The 12,660-nt window shown below is 46.8% G+C and overlaps 1 pseudogene; it reads right to left on the bottom strand.

Moving 5' to 3' along the window:
* Positions 1-1,796: 1,796 nt before the first annotated feature.
* On the bottom strand, positions 1,797-4,488 carry LOC106595346 (voltage-dependent T-type calcium channel subunit alpha-1I-like; annotated as a pseudogene).
* Between the last annotated feature and the right edge of the window lie 8,172 nt (positions 4,489-12,660).

The following is a 12,660-nucleotide window of genomic DNA, read 5'->3' as shown; positions in this document are numbered from 1 at the left end:
CCTCAGGACTGTGTCTACCTCGAGCGATCCTCAGGACTGTGTCTACCTCGAGCGATCCTCAGGACTGTGTCTACCTCGAGCGATCCTCAGGACTCTGTCTACCTCGAGTGATCCTCAGGACTGTGTCTACCTCGAGCGATCCTCAGGACTGTGTCTACCTCGAGCGATCCTCAGTACCCTGCTGTGTCTACCTCGAGCGATCCTCAGTACCCTGCTGTGTCTACCTCGAGCGATCCTCAGTACCCTGCTGTGTCTACCTCGAGCGATCCTCAGGACTGTGCCTACCTCGAGCGATCCTGAGGACTAGACTGTGTTTACCTCAAGCGATCCTCAGGACTGTGTCTACCTCGAGCGATCCTCAGTACCCTGCTGTGTCTACCTGGAGAGATCCTCAGTACTGTGTCTACCTCGAGCGATCCTCAGTACTGTGTCTACCTCGAGAGATCCTCGGGACTGTGTCTACCTCGAGCGATCCTCAGGACTGTGTCTACATCGAGCGATCCTCAGGACTAGGCTGTGTCTACCTCAAGCGATCCTCAGGACTGTGTCACCTCGAGCGATCCTCAGGACTGTGTCTACCTCGAGCGATCCTCAGTACTGTGTCTACCTCGAGGATCCTCAGGACTGGGTCTACCTCGAGCGATCCTCAGGACTGTGTCTACCTCGAGCGATCTTCAGGACTGTGTCTACCTTCGAGCGATCCTCAGGACTGGGTCTACCTCGAGAGATCCTCAGGACTGTGTCTACCTCGAGCGATCCTCAGGACTGTGTCTACCTCGAGCGATCCTCAGGACTGTGTCTACCTCGAGCGATCCTCAGGACTGTGTCTAACTCGAGCAATCCTCAGGACTGTGTCTACCTCGAGCGATCCTCAGGTCTGTGTCTACCTCGAGCGACCCTCAGTACTGTGTCTACCTCGAGCGATCCTCAGGACTGTGTCTACCTCGAGCGATCCTCAGGGACTGTCTCTACCTCGAGCGATCCTCAGTACTGTGTCTACCTCGAGCGATCCTCAGTACTGTGTCTACCTCGAGGGATCCTCAGGACTGTGTCTACCTCGAGCGATCCTCAGGACTGTATCTACCTCGAGCGAACCTCAGTACTGTGTCTACCTCGAGCGATCCTCAGGACTAGGCTGTGTCTACCTCAAGCGATCCTCAGGACTGTGTCTACCTCGAGGGATCCTCAGGACTGTGTCTACCTTGAGCGATCCTCAGTACTGTGTCTACGTCGAGCGATCCTCAGGACTGGGCCTACCTCGAGCGATCCTCAGGACTGTGGCTACCTCGAGCGATCCTCAGGACTGTGTCTACCTCGAGCGATCCTCAGTACTGTGTCTACCTCGAGCGATCCTCAGGACTGGGTCTACCTCGAGCGATCCTCAGGACTGTGTCTACCTCGAGCGATCCTCAGGACTGTGTCTACCTCGAGCGATCCTCAGGACTGTGTCTACCTCGAGCGATCCTCAGGACTGTGTCTACCTCGAGCGATCCTCAGGACTGTGTCTACCTCGAGCGATCCTCAGGTCTGTGTCTACCTCGAGCGATCCTCAGTACTGTGTCTACCTCGAGCGATCCTCAGGACTGTGTCTATCTCGAGCGATCCTCAGGGGATGCCTCTACCTCGAGCGATCCTCAGGACTGTGTCTACCTCGAGCGATCCTCAGGACTGTGTCTACCTCGAGCGATCCTCAGTACTGTGTCTACCTCGAGCGATCCTCAATCCTGTGTCTACCTCGAGCGATCCTCAGGACTGTCTACCTCGAGCGATCCTCAGTACTGTGTCTACCTCGAGCGATCCTCAAGACTGTGTCTACCTCGAGCGATCCTCAGGACTCTCATGATCCTGATGATGGTGGGGTTGATGGGTAATGATGCGTTCATTTTCAGCTCCTCCAGAGTGATGCCCATGATGGACAGCAGCACTATGGCCAGGTCCAGCTGGTTCCACCTGGATACACACACACACACACACACACACACACACACACACACACACACACACACACACACACACACACACACACACACACACACACACACACACACACACACACACACACACACACATAAACACACACAGACACATTTTTGTGTCAAGATCCAATGACCGAGTGAGAACACTTTGTGTGTGTGTGTGTGTGTGTGCGTGTGTGTGTGTGTGTATGTATGTGTAGTGTATTGTGTGTAGTGTGTGTATGTGTGTGTAGTGTGTGTGTGTGTGTGTGTGTGTATGTGTAGTGTGTGTGTGTGTGTGTGTATGTATGTGTAGTGTAGTGTGTGTAGTGTGTGTATGTGCGTGTAGTGTGTGTATGTGTGTGTGTGTGTGTGTAGTGTGTATGTGTAGTGTAGTGTGTGTGTGTGTATGTGTAGTGTGTGTGTGTGTGTGTGTGTGTGTGTATGTATGTGTAGTGTAGTGTGTGTAGTGTGTGTATGTGTGTGTGTGTGTAGTGTGTATGTATGTGTAGTGTAGTGTGTGTAGTGTGTATGTGTGTGTGTGTGTGTGTGTGTGTAGTGTGTGTGTAGTGTGTGTAGTGTGTGTGTAGTGTGTAGTGTGTGTGTGTGTAGTGTGTAGTGTGTGTAGTGTGTAGTGTGTGGTGTGTGTGTGTATGTGTGTGTGTGTGTGTGTGTGTATATATGTATGTGTAGTGTAGTGTGTGTGAGTGTAGTGTGTGTGTATATGTGTGTGTAGTGTGTAGTGTAGTGTGTGTAGTGTAGTGTGTGTGTATATGTGTGTGTAGTGTGTAGTGTAGTGTGTGTGTATATGTGTGTGTAGTGTGTAGTGTAGTGTGTGTAGTGTAGTGTGTAGTGTGTAGTGTGTAGTGTAGTGTGTAGTGTAGTGTGTAGTGTGTGTGTGTGTAGTGTGTAGTGTAGTGTGTGTAGTGTAGTGTGTAGTGTGTAGTGTGTAGTGTAGTGTGTGTAGTGTAGTGTGTAGTGTGTGTGTGTGTAGTGTAGTGTAGTGTGTAGTGTGTAGTGTGTACTGTAGTGTGTGTAGTGTAGTGTGTAGTGTGTGTGTGTGTAGTGTGTAGTGTAGTGTGTGTAGTGTAGTGTGTAGTGTAGTGTGTAGTGTGTAGTGTAGTGTGTGTGTAGTGTAGTGTGTAGTGTGTGAGTGTATTGTGTGTGTATATGTGTGTGTAGTGTGTAGTGTAGTGTGTGTAGTGTAGTGTGTAGTGTAGTGTGTAGTGTAGTGTGTAGTGTAGTGTGAGTGTGTAGTGTGTAGTGTAGTGTGTAGTGTGTAGTGTAGTGTGTGTAGTGTAGTGTGTAGTGTGTAGTGTGTAGTGTAGTGTGTAGTGTGTAGTGTAGTGTGTGTAGTGTAGTGTGTAGTGTGTAGAATGTGTACCTGTCCTTGAAAAACCTGTGCAGTCCGAAGGCCACTAGTTTCAGCAGGGGTCTCGATGATGAAGATACAGGTAAACAAGTAGTTACAGTACTTCAGAGCTTCCTCCAGATACTGGACACACACACACACACACACACACACACACACACACACACACACACACACACACAGAGTTAGTACCTCCAGTAGAAAGATCCAGAAGACAGAACACTATCAGACCATCATGGTTACCAGTGGTTGGTTGATTTTCATACTTTCGTGTTTGCTATGGTTACCAAAGTTACCTAATTTCAGTGTGGTTGCTATAGTTACCGGTGTGCGAGGTTACTTCAGCTACCTGATGATGGTTGTAGTGTGGTTGCCATAGTTACCTGAGGCTGGTTGTAGTGTGGTGTGGTTGCTATAGTTACCTGAGGCTGGTTGTGGTGTGGTTGCTATAGTTACCCGAGGCTTTTTTAGTGTGGTGTGGTTGCTATAGTTACCTGAGGCTGGTTGTGGTGTGGTTGCTATAGTTACCTGAGGCTGGTTGTGGTGTGGTTGCTATAGTAATCTGAAGCTGGTTGTGGTGTGGTTACTATAGTTACCTGAAGCTGGTTGTGGTGTGGTTGCTATAGTTACCTGAGGCTGGTTGTGGTGTGGTTGCTATAGTTACCTGTGGCTGGTTGTAGTGTGGTGTGGTTGCTATAGTTACCTGAGGCTGGTTGCGGTGTGGTTGCTATAGTTACCCGAGGCTTTTAGTGAGGTGTGGTTGCTATAGTTACCTGAGGCTGGTTGTGGTGTGGTTGCTATAGTTACCTGAGGCTGGTTGTGGTGTGGTTGCTATAGTTGCCTGAGGCTGGTTGTAGTGTGGTTGCTATAGTTACCTGTGGCTGGTTGTAATGCTCCATGCTCATGGTGACGACGTTGATGCCGATGATGACGGTGATGAAGAGGTCCAGGTAGTGGCTGGGTGCACAACGTGTGGATGGTGAGACGAACCGGGAGTAGTCTGCATAGTAAGGTCTCTGTTGGGCCTCTGGAACACACACACACACACACACACACACACACACACACACACACACACACACACACACACACACACACACACACACACACACACAGTCAGGACACCTACATGTAGGAGAGATACACACAGAGGTGTGGCATGTACAAACAGAGGACCAGAGGTGTGTGTGTGTCTTCCTGTGGCTTGTCATGCCTGGGGCGTGTCCTGACATCAACTGTAACATTACCAATGACATCAACAGTGACATCACCAATGAGATCAACAGTGACATCACCAATGACATCAACAGTGACATCACCAGTAACATTACCAATGTCATCACCAGTGACATTACCAATGACATCACCAGTGACATCAACAGTAACATTACCAATGACATCAACAGTGACATCACCAGTGACAACAACAGTAACATTACCAATGATATCAACAGTGACATCACCAGTGACATCAACAGTAACATCACCAATGACATCACCAGTGACATCACCAGTGACATCACCAGTAACATTACCAATGACATCACCAATGACATCACCAGTGACATCAACAGTAACATCACCAATGACATCAACAGTGACATCACCAGTGACATCAACAGTAACATTACCAATGACATCAACAGTGACATCACCAGTGACATCAACAGTAACATCACCAATGACATCACCAGTGACATCACCAGTGACATCACCAGTAACATTACCAATGACATCACCAATGACATCACCAGTAACATCACCAGTGACATCACCAATGACATTACCAATGACATCACCAATGACATCAACAGTGACATCACCAGAGACATCACCAGAGACATTACTAAGGAAGTTGAGATTCAGTAACAGACAGTAACTATGACATCATCAGTAACAGACAGTAACTATGACATCATCAGTAACAGACAGTAACTATGAGACAGACATGGTTTGGGAGTTGACATTGAGTAACGGACAGTAACTATGACATCATCAGTAACAGACAGTAGCTGTGACATCATCAGTAACAGACAGTAACTATGACATCATCAGTAACAGACAGTAACTATGACACAGACATGGTTTGGGAGTTGACATTCAGTAACGGACAGTAACTATGACATCATCAGTAACGGACAGTAACTATGACATCATCAGTAACAGACAGTAACTATGAGACAGACATGGTTTGGGGGTCAATTCAGTCAGAAAGTGCAAATTCAATTCAATGATTAAAAAAGAAAAGAAAATAAATTCCAATTGATGCTGATGTTGATATTGAATGAACCCACAAACCCTGCTGAGACAAACTGGACAAACACGTGAGGTCATTCCCCAACTCCTGCTGCACTACCTACCGCTTGGTGGCGGTGTGATTACTGAACTCTATACCATCTATCTATTGGTCAACGGTCCCAAGCAACGTTCCAGCTGTGTTTCTGAGTCTGCTGCCCATCAAACCATGTGTTACCGGTATACCACTGACGATACCGTCTCATGTTTACCGGCACAGTAGCACCGACTGCACCGTACCGTACTGTTCGTGTTTGTTAAGAGTTGATGCTGCTGTAGGTGTGTAGATCTTACATCGTGCCGACATCATGCCCACATTCAGAGCTAACGTAGCTAACGTAGCTAATGTAGCTAATATAGCTAAGGTAGCTAATATATCTAAGGTAGCTAATATAGCTAACGTTGTAGCTAATGTAGCTAACGTAGCTAATGTAGATAATGTAGCTAAGGTAGCTAATATAGCTAACGTTGTAGCTAATGTAGCTAACGTAGCTAATGTAGCTAATATAGCTAACGTTGTAGCTAATGTAGCTAACGTAGCTAATGTAGATAATGTAGCTAAGGTAGCTAATATAGCTAACGTTGTAGCTAATGTAGCTAACGTAGCTAATGTAGCTAACGTTGTAGCTAATGTAGCTAACGTAGGTAATGTAGCTAACGTAGCCAATGTAGCTAACGTAGCTAATGTAGCTAATATAGCTAACGTTGAGCTAATGTAGCCAACGTAGCTAATGTAGCTAATGTAACTAACGTAGCAAATGTAGCTAACGTAGTAATGTAGCTAACGTAGCTAACGTAGCTAATGTAGCTTATCTTGTGTCCTGTGTGAATTTAAGTATGCCAACTCTAATTCGCTCTCTCTCCCCTCTCCTCAAGGAGGACCTGAGCCTTCGGGCCATGCTTCAGGACTGCCTGGCCTGATGACTCCTTGCTGTCCCCAGTCCACCTGGTCGTGCTGCTGCTCTAGTTTCAACTATTCTGCCTGCGGCTATGAAACCCTGACGTTTTCACCGGATGTGCTACCTCGACCTGCTGTTTTCGACTCTCCCTCTCTCTACCGCACCTGCTGTCTCTAACTCTGAATGCTCGGCTATGAAAAGTCAACTGACATTTACTCCTGAGGTGCTGACCTGTTGCACCCTCGACAACCACTGTGATTATTATTATCTGACCCTGCTGGTCATTTATGAACATTAGAACATCTTGGCCATGTTCAGTTATAATCTCCACCCGGCACAGCCAGAAGAGGACTGGCCACCCCTCAAAGCCTGGTTCCTCTCTAGGTTTCTTCCTAAGGTTTTGGCCTTTCTAGGGAGTTTTTGCTAGCCACCGTGCTTCTACATCTGCATTGCTTGCTGTTTTGGGGTTAAAGGCTGGGTTTCTGTACAACACTTTGTGACATCTGATAATGTAAAAATGGCTTTATAAACACATTTGATTGATATTATAAAGATGTCAGCTGTAGCAGGGTTTATACTGTACAGTCGTGGCCAAAAGTTAAAAAAGTTATTGACAATTACATGAAGTTGATGCAAAGAGTCAATATTTGCAGTGATGGCAGCCCATTCTTGCATAATCAATGCTTTGAGTTTGTCAGAATTTGTGGGTTTTTGTTTGTCCACCCGCCTCTTGAGGATTGACCACAAGTTCTCAATGGGATTAAGGTCTGGGGAGTTTCCTGGCCATGGACCCAAAATATCGATGTTTTGTTCCCCGAGCCACTTAGTTATCACTTTTGCCTTATGGCAAGGTGTTCCATCATGCTGGAAAAGGCATTGTTCGTCACCAAACTGTTCCTGGATGGTTGGGAGAAGTTGCTCTCGGAGGATGTGTTGGTACCATTCTTTATTCATGGCTGTGTTCTTAGGCAAAATTGTGAGTGAGCCCACTCCCTTGGCTGAGAAGCAACCCCACACATGAATGGTCTCAGGATGCTTTACTGTTGGCATGACACAGGACTGATGGTAGCGCTCACCTTGTCTTCTCCGGACAAGCTTTTTTCCGGATGCCCCAAACAATCGGAAAGGGGATTCATCAGAGAAAATGACTTTACCCCAGTCCTCAGCAGTCCAATCCCTGTACCTTTTGCAGAATATCAGTCTGTCCCTGATGTTTTTCCTGGAGAGAAGTGGCTTCTTTGCTGCCCTTCTTGACACCAGGCCATCCTCCAAAAGTCTTCACCTCACACCTGCCTGCTGCCATTCCTGAGCAAGCTCTGTACTGCTGGTGCCCCGATCCCGCAGCTGAATCAACTTTAGGAAACGGTCCTGGCGTTTGCTGGACTTTCTTGGGCGCCCTGACGCCTTCTTCACAACAATTGAACCGCTCTCCTTGAAGTTCTTGATGATCCGATAAATGGTTGATTTAGGTGCAATCTTACTGGCAGCAATATCCTTGCCTGTGAAGCCCTTTTTGTGCAAAGCAATGATGACGCCACATGTTTCCTTGCAGGTAACCATGGCTGACAGAGGAAGAACAATGATTCCAATCACCACCCTCCTTTTGAAGCTTCCAGTCTGTTATTCGAACTCAATCAGCATGACAGAGTGATCTCCAGCCTTGTCCTCGTCAACACTCACACCTGTGTTAACGAGAGAATCACTGACATGATGTCAGCTGGTCCTTTGTGGCAGGGCTGAAATGCAGTGGAAATGTTTTTGGGGATTCAGTTCATTTGCATGGCAAAGAGGGACTTTGCAATTAATTACAATTCATCTGATCACTCTTCATAACATTCTGGAGTATATGCAAGGCAGCAGACTTTGGGAAAATTAATATTTGTGTCATTCTCAAAACATTTGGCCACGACTGTAGAGATATCAGCTGTAGCAGGGTTTATACTGTATAGATATCAGCTGTAGCAGGGTTTATACTGTAGAGATATCAGCTGTAGCAGGGTTTATACTGTAGAGATATCAGCTGTAGCAGGGTTTATACTCTAGAGATATCAGCTGTAGCAGGGTTTATACTGTAGAGATATCAGCTGTAGCAGGGTTTATACTGTAGAGATATCAGCTGTAACAGGGTTTATACTGTAGAGATATCTAGCAGGGTTTATACTGTAGAGATATCTAGCAGGGTTTATACTGTAGAGATATCAGCTGTAACAGGGTTTATACTGTAGAGATATCAGCTGTAGAAGGGTTTATACTGTAGAGATATCAGCTGTAGAAGGGTTTATACTGTAGAGATATCTAGCAGGGTTTATACTGTAGAGATATCTAGCAGGGTTTATACTTTAGAGATATCAGCTGTAACAGGGTTTCTACTGTAGAGATATCAGCTGTAGCAGGGTTTATACTGTAGAGATATCAGCTGTAACAGGGTTTATACTGTAGAGATATCTAGCAGGGTTTATACTGTAGAGATATCAGCTGTAACAGGGTTTATACTGTAGAGATATCAGCTGTAACAGGGTTTATACTGTAGAGATATCTAGCAGGGTTTATACTGTAGAGATATCTAGCAGGGTTTATACTGTAGAGATATCAGCTGTAACAGGGTTTATACTGTAGAGATATCAGCTGTAGAAGGGTTTATACTGTAGAGATATCAGCTGTAGAAGGGTTTATACTGTAGAGATATCTAGCAGGGTTTATACTGTAGAGATATCTAGCAGGGTTTATACTTTAGAGATATCAGCTGTAACAGGGTTTCTACTGTAGAGATATCAGCTGTAGCAGGGGTTTATACTGTAGAGATATCAGCTGTAACAGGGTTTATACTGTAGAGATATCTAGCAGGGTTTATACTGTAGAGATATCAGCTGTAACAGGGTTTATACTGTAGAGATATCAGCTGTAGCAGGGTTTATACTCTACAGATATCCGCTGTAGCAGGGTTTATACTGTAGAGATATCAGCTGTAACAGGGTTTATACTGTAGAGATATCAGCTGTATCAGGGTTTATACTGCAGGTTTATACTGTAGAGATATCTAGCAGGGGTTTATACTGAGAGATATCAGCTGTAACAGGGTTTATACTGTAGAGATATCAGCTGTAGCAGGGTTTATACCGTAGAGATATCTAGCAGGGTTTATACTGTAGAGATATCAGCTGTAACAGGGTTTATACTATAGAGATATCAGCTGTAGCAGGGTTTATACTATAGAGATATCAGCTGTAGAGATATCAGCTGTAGCAGGGTTTATACTGTAGAGATATCAGCTGTAGCAGGGTTTATACTGTAGAGATATCAGCTGTAGCAGGGTTTATACTATAGAGATATCAGCTGTAGCAGGGTTTATACTGTAGAGATATCAGCTGTAGCAGGGTTTATACTATAGAGATATCAGCTGTAGCAGGGTTTATACTCTAGAGATATCAGCTGTAACAGGGTTTATACTGTAGAGATATCAGCTGTAGCAGGGTTTATACTGTAGAGATATCAGCTGTAGCAGGGTTTATACTGTAGAGATATCAGCTGTAGCAGGGTTTATACTATAGAGATATCAGCTGTAGAGATATCAGCTGTAGCAGGGTTTATACTGTAGAGATATCAGCTGTAGCAGGGTTTATACTGTAGAGATATCTACCAGGGTTTATACTATCAGAGATATCAGCTGTAGCAGGGTTTATAATATAGAGATATCAGCTGTAGCAGGGTTTATACTGTGGGGATATCAGCTGTAGCAGGGTTTATACTATAGAGATATCAGCTGTGGCAGGTTTATACTGTAGGGATATCAGCTGTAGCAGGGTTTATACTATAGAGATATCAGCTGTAGCAGGGTTTATACTGTAGAGATATCAGCTGTAGCAGGGTTTATACTGTAGAGTATCAGCTGTAGCAGGGTTTATACTATAGAGATATCAGCTGTAGCAGGGTTTATACCCTGTAGAGATATCAGCTGTAGCAGGTTTATACTGTAGAGATATCAGCTGTAGCAGGGTTTATACTGTAGAGATATCAGCTGTAGCAGGGTTTATACTATAGAGATATCAGCTGTAGCAGGGTTTATACTGTAGAGATATCAGCTGTAGCAGGGTTTATACTGTAGAGATATCTACCAGGTTTATACTGTAGAGATATCAGCTGCTAACAGGGTTTATACTGTAGAGATATCAGCTGTAGCAGGGTTTCATACTGTAGAGATATCAGCTGTAAAGAGGCTTTATACTATAGAGATATCAGCCTGTAGCAGGGTTTATAATATAGAGATATCAGCTGTAGCAGGGTTTATACTATAGGGATATCACTGTGGCAGGGTTTATACTATAGAGATATCAGCTTTAGCAGGGTTTATACTGTAGAGATATCAGCTGTAGCAGGGTTTATACTGTAGAGATATCAGCTGTAGCAGGGTTTATACTATAGAGATATCAGCTGTAGCAGGGTTTATACTGTAGAGATATCAGCTGTAGCAGGGTTTATACTGTGAGATATCAGCTGTAGCAGGGTTTATACTATAGATATCAGGTCCGGACCTCCCTCTCTAAGGACTCTGCGGTAACTGGGGAGGGTGGGTGTTGCTGGGCAGGGTCATGCACGCTTCATGCAGTCTACTGTCACAGCCCTCAACCTTCACTCTGTCTGTCTATCTATCTCTCTGCTTCTCTCCCCCCTCTCCTTCCGTTAGGTTATGAAAGCAGGCAGTGCTCAGGAAAAACTAGTCTACAGACCGGACCCATCCTTCTCCTTACTCCCTGCGCTTTTCTCCAAGGATTCTGAGCCTCTTCTCTTCCCGTAGCCGCTGCTCCTCCCCTCTTCCTGGTCTGTCGACACTTGTGGAAGTTCTCCACGACCACACCCACGAACATGTTGAGGACGAAGAAACTGGACGATGAGGAGGAAGGAGGTGAAGTAGAGGAGCATCCACGGGTTATGGTCCTCACCGGCTGGAGGAGGAGAGGGAGGGAGGGAGGGAGGGGGAGGAGAGGGAGGGAGAGGAGAGGGAGGAGGAGAGAGAGGAGGGGGAGGAAGGAGAGGAGGAGGGAGGGGGAGGAGGGAGGGAGGGAGAGGAGAGGGGGGGGAGGGAGGGAGGGAGGAGGGAGGGAGGGAGAGGAGAGGGGAGGAAGGGAGGGGGGAGAGGGAGGGGAGGGAGGGAGGGAGGGGGGAGGGAGGAGGGAGATGGAGGAGGGAGGGAGGAGGGAGGAGAGGAGGGAGAGAGGGAGGGGGGGGGAGGGAGGGAGGGAGGGGGAGAGAGAGAAAGAGAGAGAGAGAAAGAGAGAGGGAGGGGAGAGAGAGAGAGAGAGAGAGAGAGAGAGAGGGGAGAAGAGGAGAGGAGGAGAGGGAGGGGGAGGGAGTGGGAGACAGAGAGAGAGAGTGTATGACCATTTAGAGACACATATTTCCATCAGGATTACACAGACCCACAAAGAATTCGTAAAACAAAAGGTCAACCAGTGAAGAACAAATTGAGAGGAGAGAGAGTAAAACGTTCAGAAGTGTGTGTGTGTGTGTGTGTGTGTGTGTGTGTGTGTGTGTGTGTGTGTGTGTGTGTGTGTGTGTGTGTGTGTGTGTGTGTGTGTGTGTGTGTGTGTGTGTGTGTGTGTGTGTGTGTGTGTAGAGGTGTGTGTGTAGGAGTTAATATCCCCATGTAGATGAATTGCAGCCTCAGGGGGTCACTTCTCTATCTCTACAGGCCTACTCCCAAACTCCAGCCTACCTGCAATATGGGTGTGTGTGTGTGTGTGTGTGTGTGTGTGTGTGTGTGTGCTGTGTGTGTGTGTGTGTGTGTGTGTGTGTGTGTGTGTGTGTGTTCCTCTCATCCCACCTGCATAGCAAACTAGGTCACAAATAGACCTGGTTGTCTACTCTCACTGCATCAGGCCATCATACGGGAGAGGAGAGGGAGAGGGAGAAGAGAAGAGAGGAGAGGAGAGGAGAGGAGAGGAGAGGAGGGGGGGAGCCGAGAGAAGACGGAGAGGAGAGGAGGGAAACGGGAGAGACGGAGGGAGCAGGAGATGAGAAGGGAGAGGGGAGGAGGAGACGGGGGAACGGAGAGGAGAGGAGGGGAGAGGAGAGGAGAGGGGAGGGGAGGAGAGACGGGGGGAACGAGGGGGGGGGGGGGGGGGGGGGGGGGAGGGAGGGGGGG

Source organism: Salmo salar, unplaced genomic scaffold (genome assembly GCF_905237065.1).
Source record: "Salmo salar unplaced genomic scaffold, Ssal_v3.1, whole genome shotgun sequence".
Lineage (NCBI taxonomy): Eukaryota > Metazoa > Chordata > Actinopteri > Salmoniformes > Salmonidae > Salmo > Salmo salar.
The sequence above is the reverse complement of the archived record's forward strand: the minus strand, read 5'-3'. Positions and strand labels throughout refer to the sequence as shown.